Below are 20,357 nucleotides of genomic sequence, written 5' to 3' on the forward strand. Positions count from 1 at the left end.
CCATACACTGCTCCACTGTTATAAACTTGATATTTATTACTAACCGTTTAGAAGCTGCTGAAAATTAAAAATATTTATCTCAAAGTCTAAAAGTATATTTTTCGTTGTATTTGTAACACACTCAAGATGGAAATCTCTAGACAGTGAAACTAAATGGCAAATTTTTTTAACCTTCTTTATCATAAAATTGATTTTACACTAAGAACAGATCATCACATGACTTTTGCAGGCTTCCTAAAAGTAACGTGCTATTTTACAAGTGAAAGAGCTTTTCTGTTGAAATGTGAGACGTAAACTAGAACTTGAATAGTATTTTAAAGATAGAAAAATCAGTTCCCATGAGAAAGGTCTCAATCTGGGCTACCTTATCTTTGAAGGTGATCATAAGGACCTGAGAAAATAATGTTTTTAAATTTGTAGTTGTCTTCAGCATTCCTTTATCTTGCTGTTCTCCCTCTTCCTCTTTACATTTCCTTTTTCCTTCTTGATGTGTACTTACTTATGGCATGTGCCTTTCCCCAATGTATTTACTCTGCCTTACAAGTCCAAGATCGAATTTTCCGAGGTTAATTTTGAATTAACATTCCTCTGTGCTCTAACTTAACTAGGCCGAAGACAATTGCATGAACTTACCATTTAAACTAGCTTTTAAAGTTACACTAAGTCATAATGTTACGGAAACTGATCTGGATCACCTGGCAGAAGAATTAAGCGACACTTGGAGATCTTGGAAGGAAGGAGGTTCATTTTACACCGGTGGGCCCAGAGGAGATCATTCTCCAGAGATCTGAGCCCAGAGCATCAACAGAGGGGACAATGTATAGTCTGTTACTTCCACATCCCTCATTAGTAGTAATTTGGCACCTGTGGTAAGCAGAGTGGGAAGGAAATCCCAGAATTTCCTTATCAGTCCTGTCGGCCATCTTATAACAGATTTTTCCTAACAATATATGCTTCAAAAAAAAACTTTGTAAATGAATGTATTTGGTAGCTCTTGGTCACTTTTGTTATTTAACAATCTCTTTCATCCAATCTTTATATTTCTAGGTTAATATTAGAATTCATTATCCAAATGGAGTCTGCTTGTGTGCTATCTTCGATATATGATTCCTTCTTTGAGGAAAGATGACCAGCAGGTTTGTTACATAAATTTGCTGTCATTGTTACAGCAAATACTCAGCGCTCAGGAAGGACAAGCCACACACACTCAGGGAATCAGAAAAGACTGTTTATTGCACATGGGTGCCACCCCAGCAGAGTCACCTCCAAAGGCTGAGCCTGAAACCTTGGTATCTGCCTCCTGTTATGGCTGGGATGGTAGAGAGCTGAGAGACAAAAGAAAAAGGGAGGGGACACTTATCAGTGGTGCTATCCAGGCTGTTGGTGGACGCAGGAGGCAAGCAAGATTACAGAAGCCAAAAGTATGCAAGGGGAATATCCAGCCTTGGACATTTGGCTGGCCCCTTTTATCTTGTTTTTACTAGTTTTTCTTCTCATCATAAATGATTCGTACTCGTCATTTGCTTTCAAAACTGGTTTTGCTATCTTGTCTTGTTTTGCTTCATTCACCTTTCCTCCAATATACCAAATATATGATATTTAACTTTATTTTTTCGGTTCATTTTCTTTCCCCTTACTGATGCAGGTTCATAAGGCAAGCTGACAGGCTGCAAACACCACCACTCCCACCCCCAGATGGGGTAAGTATGATAGCACTCCTGGCTGCCCAAGAACAAAGGAAAGGGGGAAAACAAATAGTTAACTGATAGCGATCCCAATCCTGCTGAATGGAAGTCTCCATCACCCCCCTGTAGTGATGTGGGAAACAAAGCAGAAGGAAATGGCAAATAGAGCTGAATTTCCTTATAGCCTGCAGCCCATTGACAAAGACTTGAGGAAGGCAGAGTAAAACATTCCTCTAGGAACTCCTTTTACTGTCTTAATGCTAATGCTTTGGTAGAGGGAAATGCAAGCTTAGCTTGACAATAACTAGGCCTCCAGTATCCTGGGCATCTTCTTTAGCGTGTGAAAATCTCCCTAGAAACTTCCCCTGGACTTTACCTTCCCCAACTCCCTTAGTATATAACTAGTCTCTCCTCATGATCCCTGGGCAGCTCTTCATGCTGGCACTCCTGTCCCCATGCTTCAATAAATCACCTTTTTGCACCAAAGATGTCTTTAAGAATTCTCTCTTGGCCGTCGGCTCCGGATCCTACGAACCCCACTATCACCCCCAAAAACCTCATCACTTACCTCATCACTCTTCCTAGGTCTTCTCCAACCAACCAAGAATGCTTTTATTGATTGATATCAGAATGTATTTGACACATCCAAATAGTAGCCACAATATAAAGAGCTTAGTAGCCCAAGTAACAAAATATTATAAGTATTCAGGACACCTTCAGGTTAATTTTCATATTTCCACTTAGTAGCCATTTTTATTTTTCCTTCCTATGATGCTTTATTTAGTCTTATAGTTCTAGGATTAACAACAAAAAAAATACAAATATATCTAATATAAGTTCTGCATGACATGGAAGCCTTCATAAGGAAAGGAAGATCTGAAGAAATAGACCTGAGTATTTTATACTAGGTTTAAGGAAGAGTGGGCAGTCCTATAGACATGATAGGTTAAGGAGTCTGAGGTAATTGTAGTAAACTGTGGAAAATTTAGCAAGGCCTATTTAGATTCTTCTTGGCATCCTTGTATCTTTGGAGATAGGTTGTCCCTTTTCTCCAGGTATAAGAAGGGCACCTCTCATATGAGGGAGAGGAGTCAGAGTGACCTTTTTGCTTCTGCCATTTTCTCAACTCCTTCAGCTTAAAATATTCAATATGACAAGATGCTATATTTTGGGACAGCATGTCCTGAAACCCATCATTGGCACCAGTCCAGAAGTAGAAAGAAACTCCTTTGACCTTCACGGATCCCTTTTTAAAACCTGGGCATCAGGGGTAGCTCAGTCAGTTAAGCATCCGACTTCAGCTCAGATCATGATCTCACAGTTTGTGAGTTTAAGCCCTGTGTTGGGCTCCGTGCTGACAGCTCAGAGCCTGGAGTCTGCTTTGAATTCTGAGTCTCCCTCTCTCTCTGCCCCTCTCCTGCTCACAGTCTGTCTCTCTCTGTCTCTGTCTCTCTCAAAAATAAATAAGCATTGAAAAAAAATGTTTTTAACCTGGCATCCTTCCCAGAAGTCCATCCACAGACTTCCCTTCAGGTCTCATGGCCATAGGTGGCTGACATGCCCATTCTTTAGTCACTGGCAGAAAAATGGCATTAACATAATGGGCTATAATAAGTATTCAGCATTCTTGTGATTTGGAAGGAGTGTAGCACAAAGCTGTCCAATGGCTAAAAAAAAAAAGGAAGACTGTGACTATATGCAAAGAATATGAGGACATCGGTATGTGGATAGGCAACAAATGAATCACTTCCATCATAGACTATAAGCTCCATGAAAGCAAATCTCAGGCATTCCTTATTCATTGCAGTATCTCAAAGGCTTAATGCAGTGCCTGTTATACAGTAGGTGTTTATCAATTATTTGGGAAATGGATTCATGAATAATGCAAATACTAATATTGATGAATATACTAATGTATAGTCCCCGAACAGCAAAATAGGAGACAAGTAGCCCAATCTCAAGGTGACTAGAAAAATAGGACACACAGTCTTTGTCACAATGGTATGTGATACCTGGATATTTTGAAACTTTATTTTAAAGTCACCAATGACCTTTAGGTTTTTGAAGGTAATTGTCAGTTCCCAGTTACAGTTACTTGACACTGAGATCATTTCCTCCTCTTTGAATACCTTCTTTTGACTTTCAGGGTATCAAATTCTCTTTGTTTTCCTCCCTCGCTGGCTGTTCATTTCCAAAGTACTTTAACTGTTCTTTCTTTCACTTCTTAATATTGGAGTGTCTCAAGGCTCAGTCCCCATTTCTCTTCTCTTGTCTATTTACTTTCATTCCCTTGATGATCTTTCCTTTCTCTCAACTTTATATATTATTCAGATGCTGAAGAAAACCAAAATACAAAAATTTGCTGATATGTTTCCATAATTTTTCTTTGTTTAATTGTTTTTTTCTCCTTTCTACTTCCTATTTTATTTTTTATGGACCAAAGTAGAAACAAACCAGAAAATGAAATAAAGTTGCTGCTGTGATTGCAGAATTACTCACAGCTATCTTTGAAGAAACATGCCCATTGGGAGAAATGACACAATTCACTTCAACAAATATCTGTGTTGCACCTATTATGTGAATGACACAGTGCTAAGAAGCCGAATGGGAATCAGTCCCACTCTCAAGATGCGTATAACACTGCACAGAGAATGTCAGCACACAAATAACTATAACTAGAAAAGAAGGCAGAATAGTCCCTAGCTCCTTCTCCATTGCTATAAACTTGTTTCCTTTCTTCTCTGTCCTAAGAAAAAGCAAAACAAAACAAAAACAAACCACAAGAGCAATTTTTTTTTCTCAGAACTGTATCCATCCTTGCTTTCTAATGCCAAATTCTTGAAGGAATTTCTCATACTTACTCTATTCATTCCTTAATCTCTTAATATTTGTATTATATCACTTCATTTGTACTGAAGTTACCATCTCAAGCTTGAGTGCACTGACCTCCCTGGGTCAAACCTCCTCTGCAGGCCTCATCTTCCTCAGTCTCCTGCTGCATTACATGCTGTGAGCCACTCTTCTTTCTTAAACTCTATCACCTTGTTCTTTGTTCTCTCTTCGTTGTTCGCTTCTCATCTCAACTACAAAATGGGAGAATCTGGGCTTACCATAAATTTATGTGAAAGAATTTTATTTGACAAAAAGCATGCTCAGAATCAGCAATATGAAATATTCATGAAAAACCCAATGCAAGTTTATATTGCACAAGTACAAGCACCAAAAAGGGGAAATAATCATTTCTTTGAAATCTGAAGCCATACTCTGCCTAAACCAAGGCATTCAGTTATGTTCCATATTAAAGAGACATCAACCCATTGAAATATGCTCCAGGGAAGGCAACTAAGTAAGACACCTGAAGAGATAAGTAAAGCAAGTCACATGATGGATAGTTTATGATACAGGATTTATTTAGTATGTGCAAGAGACATAGAAGAGAACATAATTATTGACTTTAAATATTTAAAGCATATGTATAAAAAAGTGGGATTAGGACAAGCAAGCAGAAATTTTAGGAGAGATCTTAAAGAATTCCTAACAATTTGAGATATCCATTATTAGAAAGGCTTGTCTTATGAGGCAGTTAGTTCAAGCAGAAGCTACGTGGCAATATGTATGACATATTCTGGAAAAGACTCTGGCTTTGGACAGGAGCTTGGACTAGATTAAAGCCTCTTCCAATGTGGAAATACTATGATTAATGAAATCATTAGGAGTATATCATTAGTTTAAGCTTACTGTTTCTGACCTGGACATGTTTCAATTTACATTTCTACACCAGTATCTTGATTTGGGGAGGAAGGGATGAAAGCTAGCTATGCTATGAATGATTCATGTGTTCTGAGTCTGATAGAAGTTTTGTATAAGAAATGTTAGCACTCAACATGGAAAATGTTAGAGTTACACAACGAAACTATTTTGGAGAAAATTTAGCAAGAGAGAAAGTACTATGATCATATGAATATCTTTTCTGTATATTTTGGGTTAAAAAACCGTTTCTATGAAATTTCTAATTAAAGCATTTCATTCATGTTTTCAGTAAAGAAATTAAAAATATAAAACTTTGAAGACTCTATGAGCAGTTAACAGTTATGTTGTTATAACCTTGGCATGATACTTCCTTTTAAAATATAGTACATTGGGGCGCCTGGGTGGCGCAGTCGGTTAAGCGTCCGACTTCAGCCAGGTCACGATCTCGCGGTCCGTGAGTTCGAGCCCCGCGTCAGGCTCTGGGCTGATGGCTCGGAGCCTGGAGCCCGTTTCCGATTCTGTGTCTCCCTCTCTCTCTGCCCCTCCCCCGTTCATGCTCTGACTCTCTCTGTCCCAAAAATAAATAAAATTTAAAAAAAAAAAAAAAAAAAAGTAAAATATAGTACATTAAAAATTAAAAAAAAAAACTCCTAGTTTTTACTTTAGAATAAAAACTTTTTCAGTACCTTGAACTGTTGAACATATAGACACATATATGTACAGTGCCTAATACATTACTTAGAGTACGAATATATATATGCATACACATGTATACATATGTGCTTTGTATGTCTACTCATCATATATAAATTCATATCTGTGTGAACATATATGACAGAAATGCTGTATCTCTCCAGTGAAAGAGTAAATTACAACTGGTAATAATTTCTTTTGACCCTTTCCTACACTTAGACCCTCCTACTGGATATAGTCCCGAGTTCAAGGCCAATTTTCAATAATAGCTTATTGAGCTTAATTGATTTTTGTTCGAAGAATCTTATAGCATGAAAAATATGATACATGAATTTTGCTTTTAGAATACTTTTAAATCTTTATTGCATTCAGTAAGAAGGCAAGTTGGGGCACTAAGGATAGAAACTGCATTCAAAGCTGTTAATAGAGCAGTCTCCAAGAATCAGATAGAGCATGTAACTCATGAAATAATAGATTATCATGAAATAAATATGAGTCAACTACTAATTAAAAAGTGAGTAACAACAATTTAGGGAAACCTAATTTCATAGTAACAATGATTCCTGCCAGGAAGCCTTCTCATCTCTAAGGAAACAAATGATTGTCATTAACTTAGTGTAGGTGTCTATTAAACGTTGTTACTATCAAATGATGTATTTTAGGAATAGGAAGTTCTCTTCCATATACAGATCCTTGGGTTTATATTCAGATAATGTTTAACTTTGAAAAGACAAATTATCAATATTGTGCAAGCCCTTCAAGGTCATGGTTCAATTTAAACATTCATTAAGTCTTGTTTATTTTTCCAACATATATGTCAATGTTCACTTCCAAGCTGTGGATTAATAAGAACAATTGATGGCTGGTGCTAGACACACACCATTAAAATCAGAATTGGGCTGAGTCATTTTAAGCTAAATAAAGTGCAGCCAGTGGAACTAAGATAAGATTCTAATAATGTAAACAGATAGTAGAATTCACACAGCCCTTCCTGGACTCCAGTTATTATCCCTTGCTGCCCCAGGGCTGAATGCTGGATTACAAGTTTCCTGAAGGCAGAAGTGGAATGATTTGAATATTTAAATTTGACCCAGTGCCTAATACGTTACTTACAACAGATCAGAGCACAGAGGAATGTCTAATCTGATTTCCAAAGGTTTAAGTGGAATATGTTTTATATTTTTCCTTGTATTAAAATATTTCCCTTTTTTAGTCGAAAATGTGTGAAAATATGTAAAAATTGACCAAGAAAAATGAAGAAAGAGGTTTTTGTTATTAGCACAGTCTTCCATGAACTTCTTGGGTTTCCATTAAATCCTACAAGGAGATCATGGAACCCTCTTCATTTAAAGAACATCTTCCTCCAGCATTCTCACTCTCTCCAAGACACTGGAGAGCAGCCCATGGAACTGCAGTGAAATGGGTTAAAATTCATGGTGTCTTTCTTCCCACATTTCACCTAATAATCAAATATTTCAAATTAATGAAACCATTATCAAAAGACTTTTAACTCAGAGAGAGTTTCCCTAAAAATTTTAATGTAATCAGTATCATGTGTTTTGGGAATAATAACAGATTTCACTTATTATGTCTAAAAGCTGTGAATTTTGCCTTAAAATGAGTTTTTTTTTTTAATTGGATAAATCCTTCCATTATACTTGGTTATTCACTGTTAGTAATAAGTTTCTTGTGAGGATTGAACAAGTTAATGTTTATAAAGTAAATAGCATAGTTCCTGACCCATAATAAGCATTCATGTAGCTATAATGATAGTGAAAATGATGATAATCATCTAGGTCATTATTTTCAGCTTGCCTTTTCCATTCCTATCTGATCCCAACCAAGTCAGTAAAGGGTGAGTCAGTCAGTCATGTTTACAGTACAAACTGATGCACTCCCTTCTTCATTTATCTCTTCCATAAACTGTCCTTTCTCATCTACTTTTGACAAGTGTTTATTTTTAATTGAATGATGCAATAGATTGCATGCCTTAGACTGATATCTTAAATGCAACTGATGTCCTAAAACAGCATTTGACAATCTTATATATATATATTTTCTTTCTTTAGTATGGATATAATTATCTTTGTTGAAAATGCATTGTGTATTTGTTAAACATTCTCAAAGGAAGGGGTTGACATGCTTGGTATTCTCTCCGTCCAGGAGAATTTCCAGCTTGAGCCCCATTCTTGTCTTTCCTGCCTCATTCTTTGAGAATCAATGCAATAAGAGAAGTTAGGGATGGAAATGTGTTTGGAAATAATTGATAGTATTCTTCTAAAAATAAGATGTGAAACAATGTTCTAGGCCAAAGTAGAGTAATATGCAAGTTTATGCATAAATACTGGTATTGACACTTCTGGTATGTTATCGTGTTACTTTTACATAATGTGACTCAATTAATGTGACTCAGTTTCATAATAATAATGTGGAAATGATACCTATCTCATAGGAATTTTGTGAGGATTAAATAAGCAAAATGTGTAAAACATCTGTGTAATGCCCAGCATGTAATAGCCTGGTGAATGAATGCTATTTCCCTTTTGTATCCTGATTCCACCCCAACTTTCCTCCAACAGTTTCCCCTCTAACCTGAGTTTCCTTGCACCACTCAGGTTCTTCCTAACAGTTTCAGGGACCTGTCTATTTGCTTTCTTATAGATATATATGTACCCAGAAGCTTTTTTATTTCCTACCTTTCTTGCTTTCTAGTACTCCAATTAAATATTCAATGCCTTTTGGGGTACCTGGGTGGCTCAGTTGGTTGAGCGTCCAACTCTTGATTTTGGTTCAGGTTATAATCTCGTGGTTCATGGGTTCTAGCCCCACACTGGGCTTTAGGAGCTGACAACATGGAGCCTGCTACCAATTCTCTCTCTCCCTCTCCTTCCGTCCTTCCCTTGCTTAAACGCTCTCTCTCTCAAAATAAACTTTAAATAAATAAGCAAATAAATAAATAAATAAATAAATGAATAAATATTTGATGCCTTTTGATTTCTCTACTTGGAATTGTTTCCACTTCTAGAATTGCAACAACAAGCAGAGATGGAGAAGGATGTAAAGACTTGAGATGGAAGAAAGTTTTCAATGATATCTACCAAATTTCATAGTCAAACAGACACAGTTTTTTTTGAACTTTTAACTTGTTAAATGAAGTTGGGTCATATCTTTTCATCAACAGCATCCTATAGTTGAAAATGCTTTACTCTCGGGGCACTGGGTGGCTTACTCGGTTTAAAGTCTGACTCCGACTCAGGTCTTGAACTCGCGGATCCTGAGTTCGAGCCCGCATCAGGCTCTGTGCTGACAGCTCAGAGCCTGGAGCCTGCTTAGGATCTGTGTCTCCCTCTCTCTCTGTTGTTCCCCCCCTCCCTTGCTCTCTCTCTCTCTCAAAAATAAAGATTTAAAAAATTAAAAAAAAAAAAGAAAATGTTTTACCATCAGTGCCAAAAAGGCAAAAATTTCATCAATTTTTCATTATTAATGCATGTTCAAGTGTCAGGTAATCCAGAATCAAATCTTGTCTGTTGGGTTTCAATTTATAAAAATATCCAAGGAGGGGCACCTGGGTGGCTCAGTCGGTTAAGTGTCCCACTTCGGCTCAGGTCACGATCTCACTGTCAGTGAGTTCGAGCCCCACATCGGGCTCTGTGCTGACTGCTCAGAGCCTGGAGCCTGTTTCGGATTCTGTGTCTCCCTCTCTCTCTGACCATCCCCCGTTCATGCTCTGTCTCTCTCTGTCTCAAAAATAAATAAACGTTAAAAAAAATTAAAAAAAAGAAATATCCAAGGAATGATAGTGATGTAATCTATTGACCCTTAGGAGTCAAACTGTGGTGAGGAAGGGATAAGAAATGTGGTGATCAGGGGTGTTTATTAATATGATGTAAGAGGAGTCAAAAGCAGGCTAGCTATACATAATTACAAATTTTGCTTAGAAACACGCTACTAATAATTTAATTGGCTTATGGAATTTTAAAGGAACTGCTGTGTCACCAATGCATCTGATGACAAATCAGATCAAATGGTGAGAAAAATCATAAACATTGCTGATGACTTGAAAAATGCTTTAGACTCTGGATGTCAGAAATTTAGTCATACTTTAAACTATTTGCTCATTTTTTATGGATGAACAAAAGCAGATAGTAAAATTTATGTTAAATTAAGATGAAAAGATCTCTTTCAATAAGTATAAAATTTTTAAATGAAAAGACAGCATGTTTCATAGTTTAACTGAAGGGTGTTTCTTCTTTTAAAAAATGATGTTTCTTACAAACTAAGTCTGCACTGAAGTTTAAAATGTATGATATTCAATTTGCTTTTCTCAATATAAATGCAAGTTTTGTTATGGTCTATTAGTTTCCATCACTACCTTTTTTTTAGTACCCTGTATTACATAGTTTTAGCAAGTTCTAAGTCAATTAATGAGCAAATTTACTGGAGTACATTCCAATTAGCTATTCTTAGGTGGGTCTGTTGTCTCTCTCCTAAAATATTAAAAAATGTAGTCAGAGAACAAACTAATGCTTGCCAGAGGGGAGGTGGGTGGTGGGAAATAGAAAAGAAATAGAAAAAAGAGATTAAGAGATACAAACTTCCAGTTATAAGATAAATAATTCATGGAGATGAAAAGTACAGCACAGGGAATAGAGTCAACAATATTATAATAACATTGTATGGTGACAGATGGTGAGTGCACTTATCGTGGCAAGCATGGAGTGATGTACAGAATTGTCAAATCAATATGTGGTACACCTGAAACTAATATAACATTGTATGTTAATTATATTTCTATAAAAATAATAATAAAACAGTAGTGAGAGCTTAACAACAACAACGACAAAAATGTAGTTCCAGAGACAGCCCAAGCTTTTTTTTTGATTACTCTCATGGCTCCCTTGCAAAAGAACACAGTGTCTATTCTACTCTGTGTCATATTTTATCTCCATTTTTCTCCTCCCAACAACTGGTTCCTATTTTAATAATTAATCTCAATGGAAGTGACTTACTATGAAATGCAATTCAAAAGTACAGAAAAGTTTCAAAGATCAAATATAGATATTTGAGAATTTCTCATGCTGGAAAATTAAAATTCAGGAAATATCACTCTGGTCAATGTCTTAGCTTGCTCAGATTGACATACAAAATACCACAAACTGGGTAGCTTAAACAACAGAAATTTATTTTCTCACAGTTTTGGAGGCTGAGAAGTCCAAGATCAAGGTGCCAGGGAATTTGGTTCCTGATGAGAGTCCTCTTTTTAGGATGCAAATGGCCAGCTTCTTGCTATGTTTCACATGGCCCTTCTTCAGTGCAAGCACTTGGGGAAGAGGGAGAGAGACATATATTCAAATTTGAGGGGGAAGCAAACATTAAGTTCAGAATTGTCAGGAAAGAATGTTTATGTAATATTTGAAAACATCAGGAATACTCAGTACTTTTTTGCACTTTTTGAGGAGTGTAGTAAAATGATAAAAATGATATTTTAGAAGATTATTTTTAAAATACAATGATTAATAAATCAGTAATCAGACCTGAAAAAATAAATACATTTAGAAAAATACTTTCATAATCTAGGCCAAAGGTAATAAGGAATCCACACGAGGATAACTGATGTCTACAACCCAACAATACCAGGTATCATGTACTGAAGATTTCACTCTGTGCCAGGTACTTTTAAAAGTGTTATAAATGCAGTATTTCATTTGATTTTCAAGAATCTTAGGAGGCAGGTACTACTACTCTTTCTATTTTATAAATGAGGAAACAGACTCAGAAAGATTAGTAATATTCTGCTTCTCCATGGAAGGGGAAAGATAAAGAGTAATGCAAAGGTCAATTTGTCCTAATTAAAAATACATGCTTGGGGTAGGCACAAATTATCAGGAGATGCTAAATTATAAACTACTTGCTTATAAATTAAAGTTGAATTTGTGAGTTTATTTAAAAGAATGAAAACAAAAAAGAAAGCTTTGGGGAAGGAATGGGGGAAGAAGTGTCAGGAAAATACCAGTTAGGAAAAAAGAATGGGATTGAAAGCCTTTCAAATTAGGGAGGAATGAACAAGCAATGTGTTATATACTGGAAATTTGTAAATAAGGAGAGTTTTAAGATAGTAGATGTAATTCTCTATATAATAAAGATATCAAGGAAGATAAAAATAAGGAAGATAGTTCAGAAAGGAGCTATCCATAATATAAATGTTTTCTTCTTTTTATTGATAGGTATATTTCAGTTAAGGAAAGTTGCCTTCAGGGTGACTGGACTCTTTTTGTAGAGTTGTTCTAAGTCAAGCCAAAGACATAAAAGAAGAAAAATAGAAATTAAAGGAGAGAAGAGAATGAGGGAATAAGGCAAAGTGATGGAAAGAATGAAGATATTTCCAAAAGCATGGAGGGAAGGAGGGGAAGAAGAGACGAAAGGTGGAGGGAAGAAGGAAGATTATATAGGAAACAGGGAAGGAGGGAAAGAGGAAGAAAGGATTATTCATTTTTCTGTTTTATATACTTTTTTTAATATTTGTTTATTTTAAGAGAGAGAGAGAGAGAGAGGGGCAGAGAGGGAGAGAAAGAATCCCAAGCAGGCTCCATGCTGTTAGCTCCCAAAGCCTGACCCTGGGCTCAAACCCATGAACCGTGAGATCATGATCTGAGCCTCAATCAAGAGTTGGACGCTTAACCAACCTAGCTACCCAGGTGCCCTACTATATACATTACTGGTGGCTAAAGGTTAATACATATTTTCTGTATAGAAATAGCATCAAAAGATTAATATCAGCATCACATAATACTTGAACCAACTGACAGTATAATAAGTATAATAAAATTATGAGTGACTCTATTCAAGAGAGAAGCTGGCTTAATAATGTTTTATTTCAGCAACAATTTCATTTTTCTTATTAACCATATCCTTTAATGGAAAAGAGAGAGAACTTAAATATGTAATAGGTCTGTCTTTCTTGCTAAAGTGAATGAAGTAGAGTTGAATTTACATTTTCTTAAACTAAAGCCAAATAGATACCAAGATCAGAATGCTGGTCTAGTAAGTTTTACTCTGGACTGAGCATAAATCTTGTTAGTTGCTCTCAACTGAACACAGCTCAGTAAGCACCGGCATTTAACTACAAAACCTGATTTTGTAAAGAAAATAACCCACAATGTTCAATTAAGAAAAACAGACTAGAAAAAGTATTACAAAAAAGTACAAAGGTTATTTTCGGGTATTCAGACAAGTAAAATTTAAAAAATAATCTCTAAAATGTTTATATAAATACAAAATCAGAAACAAATTATGAAGGAGGACTAAAAATTCTGCTCTATTTTATCATTGCTTAGTTTAATTTTAAGTTAAATTAAAAATTATTTTATCATTACTTATTTTAGGTGTGATAAAATACACACAATGTAAAATCTTCCATCTTAACCATTGCTAAGTGTGCAATAGCATTAAGTAAATTCACATTGTTGTAGCACAACTATCACACATCACACAGCTCTTTTTAACCCGCAAAACAGAAATATCGAACAATAACTCCCCATTTTCCCTTCTCCAATCCCTGCAACCACCACTCTACTCTCTGCCTCCTTTACTATGAATTTTCTCATTATTTTTTTTTACTCATTATCTTATTTTTTGTTTTTTTTTTTAATTTTTGTTTAATGTTTATTTATTTTTGAGACAGAGAGAGACAGAGCATGAATGGGGGAGGGGCAGAGAGAGAGGGAGACACAGACTCGGAAGCAGGCTCCAGGCTCTGAGCCATCAGCCCGAGCACGACTGGGGGAGGGGCAGAGACACAGGGACAGGGAATCCGAAGTCAGCTCTGTGCTGACAGCAGCGAGCCCAGTGTGGGCTCAAACTCCTATGAGATCATGACCTGAGCCGAAGTTAGACGCTCAACCAACTGAGCCACCCAGGCACCCCCATTTTCTTTTTTAAAAATAGAACCATGTGATTCAGTAATCCCACTTCAGGGCATATATTCAAAGGAAATGAAATCAGGAACTTGAAGAAAACCTGCACTCTCATGTTCACTGCAGGATTATTCACAATAGCCAAGGTTTGGGAACAATCCAAATGCCCATTGGGAAAAATGGATCAGGAAAATATACAAGGGAGTCTTACTCAGTTTTAAAAAGGAAGAAAATCCTATTTGCAACAATGTAGATGAACCAAGAGGACATCGTTCTAAGTGAAATAAGCCAGGCACAGAAAAACAAATACTCTGTGATCTCACTCATAAGTAGAATCTAAAGAAATTGGACTCCTAGAACAAGAGAGTAGAAAGATAGTTATCAGTGGCTGAAAGGAGGAGCAAACAGGGGGATGTTGGTCAAAGTATACAAATCTGGAGATCTAATTTACTGCATGGTGACTATAGTTAGTAATAATTAATTGTATATTTGAAATTTACTTTAAAATGTCATTTAAAAAAATTTTTTAACGTTTATTTATTTTTGAGACAGAGAGAGACAGAGCATGAACGGGAGAGGGGCAGAGAGAGAGAGGGAGACACAGAATCGGAAGCAGGCTCCAGGCTCCGAGCCATTAGCCCAGAGCCCCACGGGGGGCTTGAACTCACGGACCTCGAGATCGTGACCTGAGTCAAAGTCGGATGCTTAACTGACTGAGCCATCCAGACGCCCCTAAAATGTCATTTTTGGAGTACTCCTTTAATAAAGCAGACATTTAAGAGATTGATAGCTTATAATAAATAAAGACAAGAAAGTAAAATTTTGTGCAGCAAGTATACAGGTATCATAGTCTTTTATTTTGCGGGAAGCAAAACTCACAGTGATTAGGATTTGAGCAGCAGGTGTGACTAAAGAAACTGTTTTGTAAACCAACAAGACTTTCCACTTCATACTCTTAGGAAATATTCAGAGCAGAAGATATCCTTGTCGTTGTCTCTAGAGCTTTTGATTCAAGCCATGCCACACAACCCTGTCCCCACTGCCTGCCTTCCCAAGGTAGTTCATGCTTGTTTGTTTGTTTTGATGTTTATTTATTTTTGAAAGAAAGAGTGAGAGAGGTAGAGTGAGAGTGGGGGAGAGTGGCAGAGAAAGAGAGAGGGAGACACAGAATCCGAAGCAGGCTCCAGGCTCTGAGCTGCCAGTATAGAGTCTGACATGGGGCTGAACTCACAGACCTCGAGATCATGACTTGAGCTAAAGTCTGATACCCAACCGACTGAGCCACCTAGGCATCTCTTCAAGGTAGTTCATATTTTTTGATGTGCTGTAAGCTATTTTTAAATTCTTCGTCTTTTTTTGTTGTTATCTTGCTGTAGATTCCCACAGAACCAAAAAGCTACATGCATATCTCTTTGCCATAAGTTATGTGCCCCCAACATAACTTCTATGCTTTTGAAAATTTCTGAATGTTCTTCTTAGTGTCCTTCTACTCTGCCACATGTCTGTAAAGTCCTTATTCAAACCAGTGACCCATGTCTGACAGAGATACTTGCATGTTATGAAAATGACCTTATCTTGACCTTGAGAAAGAGAAAGTTGATAGCACTAGATTTGTCATGATTAGGATGTAGAACATGAGGTAGGTATTAAATCCCCCAGATAATGAATATATTCAATGGGACTTCTCCAGTTCCTTTCAAGTGCCAATCTTTACGATAGTCAATGTTTGTTTTTGAAAAAGATGACTGATTTGGACACATTTACGATATTGTGTCCGAGAAATAACTATGCTGGACGTCCTCGAATGCCTATGTGTTGACTTAGCTATTTTGCAAAGCAGTCTATATACTATTTCAATACATTTAAAATTTTTAAGTTTCTCTCTGAGTGGAAGCCTAACTGTCTCTATTTAATGTCCTATTTCTCTATGTATGGAGCAAAATTGAACATTATCTGACAACCATTTAAACATTTTTAAACAGCTCTATTTCCTTGGATTTTCTTTCTTATAGACTAACTTCTTCCATACCTCTCCTTACCTCCTTAAAGCATCCTCTCTATCACTTCCTCATTATCCTTACCATCCTCACCCTCCCTTTCTAGATCAGTGTTTCTCAACCTTGGCTGTACATTACCAGGAAACCTTTATAAATATCCCAGGCCCCACCCTAAATCAGTTAAATCAAAATCTCCAGGGATGGAATCAAGTCATGAGCCTTTTATTTTATTTTTTTAATGTTCATTTATTTTTGAGAGAGAGAGAAAGAGAGACAGAGTGTAAGCAGGAGAGGGTCAGAGAGAGATAGGCAGAGAGAGAGGGAGACACAGAATCTGAAGCAGGTTCCAGGCTCCGAGCTATCAGCACAGAACCCGACATGGGGCTTGAGCTCAAGACCCATGATATCATGACCTGAGCTGAAGTTGGATGCTTAACCGAGTGAGCCACCCAGGCACCCCAAGTCATGAGGTTTTTGAAATCTCACATATAATTACAAGGTTGGCAATTGAAAACCACTATCTTTGATGTGCTCTAGTTTACAAATTTAGCTTTAAAATATGGAATTCTAAATTCGTATAACAATGTAAAACCTATATTCCTATATTCCTATAACCTAAATTCCTATAACAATAAAAACCTTAATCTGAACTGAGAAATAAAAATTGCATTAATAGAATTTAAATGAAAAAAAAAAGTTTGATATAAGGGAATCCTTCTGAAACCTTGCTTCTTAAATTGTAGCCTTCCTCAAGATTCAGGATTCATCCTTTTCTTCCTTCTATATCCACTTTCCCTGGGAGATGTCATCTGCTCTCATGAATTCAGGTGCCTGCTACCAGGAAACTTCTGAGATCCAAACTCTCCTATGTATCAAGTTAAAAGACAATTTTCAAAAATGAGGCAAAACTGTGACTGTCATACAGATAGACAAATGAATCTGTGTTAAAGATTTTTTTATTTCATTCATGAGGATACCAGAGCTGGCAAACATATATATTATACCAGCTCACAAAAGTTTTAACAAATTATAGAGAGCATAAAGATATGTTGAAATAAATGTACAAACAGGCGAAAATGGTTTTGCCATGGGGATGAGGGTAAGGAAGAATTTGGAAGTACGAAGTCATTTGGACCTCCACCAGATGGGACGTAATCTACACGTCAACTAGTCACCTCCAATTTAGAGTCACAAAATTGCTCAAGACAACGCACAGGGTAGAATCATGTGGCCTGCAGGCTATGCTCGATGTAGACAATGCATAGCATTCCACTGAAACACACATTTATTGTTTGGAATATCCACTTTCAAAGAAGGGAAATCATCATAGACTCTCCCCTTGAATCTTTTGCTAACACTCTGCTGAGAGACCGGCACATACTGTCTTATTTTCCGTATCTTCAGTGCACGGCATAGTACTTGTCACACAATGAGCTTTCAAAAATGTGGAACATATGAGTAAATAGAAAATGTACTCTGAAACCACTAACCTACACTTACAGTAATTTGTAACCATGTTCCACCTTCTTTCTCCTTCCCTGTTCTTGTCCATGTAAAATATATGAAAAAACATATGTTTATACCCCTTTAAAATAAATTATAACTGCTTGTTTGAATGAACAAGAAAGTTTTTGTATGTGTGTTTTTTTGACATTGTTTAAAAGGAAAGTTGATATTTGATACAAAACAATAATGAGAGAGTAGGGTCTGACTGGGAGGAGTTTAACGTTCAAATTCTATCATAGTGGAATTATCTGGGTGTCTTTCAGATGCTCAATAAGCCGTTGTTTTTTTGATTAAGTTTTGAAACTTGTAAGGCCATGTTAATCTTATACCTACAGTTACAGCAGTGTTACCAAGATTAAGAAATCAAAAGGGTTATCAGCCTAGTGATTTACAGAGGACCCTATAACTGATTTGTCATTTAAGTGATAGAGGCTTTTAAGTGTTTAAGAGATTAACACTGTGAGCAATGCTTTCTCTTGATCTAAGCTGTAGACTTCTGCTTTCTTACTTATTATCTTAAGATGGATCTTTCAAGCAATGTAATTATCTGCACTTTAGACAGTGATATCTGCTGTTATTTGTTACTTTTGTAGTGTACCTTGATAATCTTTCATTAAAATTACAAAAATAGCAACCTTTCTTTCCAATTACACTTATAAATAAACTAATGTTTCAGATGGATTGTTTCATGAAAATGTATTTACACATTTTTTCTTATAGGTATAAAAATAGAAAACCAAATGCAACCTGAAAATCAACTCTTTTAAATGTAGGGAATACTTTTAATTCTAGGAGCTATAGATACTAACACTATATATCTTAGGGTGAGAAAGCATTTAATTCCTGTAATCATACAAATAACTTACAATAATATATACCAGAATTTTGACATACTAATGGAACTAACAGACTGTAAGGCCTCATGAATAGACTACAAAAAATATAGGGTTTTTTTCACATATATTCTATCTCAATAAAATCCCTAAATTCTTTTGATCCATTTGAATTAGGATTTATGGTTTTTACTTTAACAATTACTTAATCCACTAATTTCAATTAAGGAAAATATTTTCTTTGCTATTCAAAGGATAATTAATTAAATCCTTTTGGCACAAGAGTATGAATTTTAGTTGTTGATTAAATAAAGTGAAGCAGTCTAAATGCTGATATCATAAAGGGCATTTTTAAATCAAATGGCCTGCCTAAATTTTAGAGGTAAATATGCTGGAATAAAACACTGTATTTTTGTTCAAAAGCTTAACTTTTAGGGGCCCCTGGGTGACTCACCGGTTAAGCGTGGGACTTCAGCTCGTGATCTCAAGGTTCATGAATTCAAGCTCCACATCCGGGTCCTGCTGTCAGGGCAGAGCCCGCTTCGGATCCTCTGTCCACCTCTCTCTCTTTGCCTCTCCCCTGCTCTCTTTCTCTCTTTCTAAAAAATAAACATTTTTTTTTAAAAAGGTTAACTTTTAGACTAACAAATTATTATTTGTAGATAAATATTTGTCAGATTGGCACATTTACAACTTAGAAAGGGCTAGTGCCCCCTGGTGGAAATATGCCAAAATAAAAACTTCAATAGTTCATGGTACATAGATTTTTTTAAATCTAAAATCGCAGGCTGACGGTTTTGAGTTGAGCATTATTCAAATAATAAACGCTATCTTAATTATTCAAAATAAGTAATTAGTATTTGATATAGGTTTTACAAAGTTTTCCCTAGAATGGTTATGCAAAAGCAACCCACCAGTTTGAATTCATTTGCGTTGTTTTATACACTTTATAATTAAATTTGTAAAATAGCTATCTAATTATTTAACCACCCCTGATCACATCCCAATTCTTTGGACATCCTGTATATTTCAGCATTGTGAAGACAGAGATTTCGAATGCTAAGCCCACTGTTGTACACTCAATGTCTAGCAATGAGTTTGATATATGGCAAGAGCACAGTAGACATTTTTTGTGGTTCATTTCACAGATTTTATCAAAGTATTTGAAGTAGGACTTAATACACTTTGTATGAAGAATCTGCCTTGCAAACTGAAATCTGTTTTTAAATATCACATAAATATTTCTGGAGATTAATGAACTCACTAATGCTGGGTTATTTGTTATTTTCCCCTGTTGAACATAATAGTAGTGAACATTTTGTAGTCTTCAGCAACCTCCAAAAATATTCAATATTCACATGGAGTATATAGAAACTTGCACTATAAGACCTTGTCAAAATCTGAATAAATGGCATGAAACTCAATTTAAAGGATTAAATGTAAAATATTTGACCTTCTGGTTCAAGGGAGTTAAATTATTCTGAAGCTATATCACTATTATTCCTATAACAGGATATTTCATTACTTCAAAGGCTTATTTATACTTGTCAATGACTATGAAAGGCATGCGTGACCAAACACCAAAAATTAAAAATATGTCCTAAAAGTTTGAAATGTCACCACACTGAAGGCGAGAATGAGAATTCATGATTATTAATGTTAATTTACAATTACTGTTTTTGCTTTTAAGTTGTTCAACAACTGAAAACCTTCAGAAGTTAACTGTTTCTGCTTATCTACTATCCCTCCCTTGTATAGAACACTTGATAAAAATTTCTGTTATGGAATATCAGGATTGTTCATTGTTTTTTATAGTGTTGTCTGCTATTCCCCATGGTATACTTGCATCAAAATTTTGAAATATTGTTGGAACAGTTAATAGCCATAAACATTTTTGCACATTAAAAAAAAAGGCATGTTCTAAGTAAGATCTTGGGACTTTTGACTATAAAATATTTAAGACAGAAACGAATTTTCAGA

At 35.9% G+C, this 20,357-nt stretch overlaps 1 long non-coding RNA gene across 1 annotated transcript; it reads right to left on the reverse strand.

The window, feature by feature from the left end:
* Positions 1-1,278: 1,278 nt before the first annotated feature.
* Positions 1,279-18,866, reverse strand: LOC122238398. Its single transcript, XR_006217312.1, has 4 exons — positions 18,832-18,866; positions 11,321-11,448; positions 4,632-4,768; positions 1,279-1,325 (listed from the first exon to the last, which is right to left on the reverse strand). It is a non-coding gene; the product is annotated as an uncharacterized LOC122238398 (long non-coding RNA).
* Between the last annotated feature and the right edge of the window lie 1,491 nt (positions 18,867-20,357).

This window comes from Panthera tigris, chromosome B2 (assembly GCF_018350195.1).
Source record: "Panthera tigris isolate Pti1 chromosome B2, P.tigris_Pti1_mat1.1, whole genome shotgun sequence".
In the NCBI taxonomy this organism is placed as follows: domain Eukaryota; kingdom Metazoa; phylum Chordata; class Mammalia; order Carnivora; family Felidae; genus Panthera; species Panthera tigris.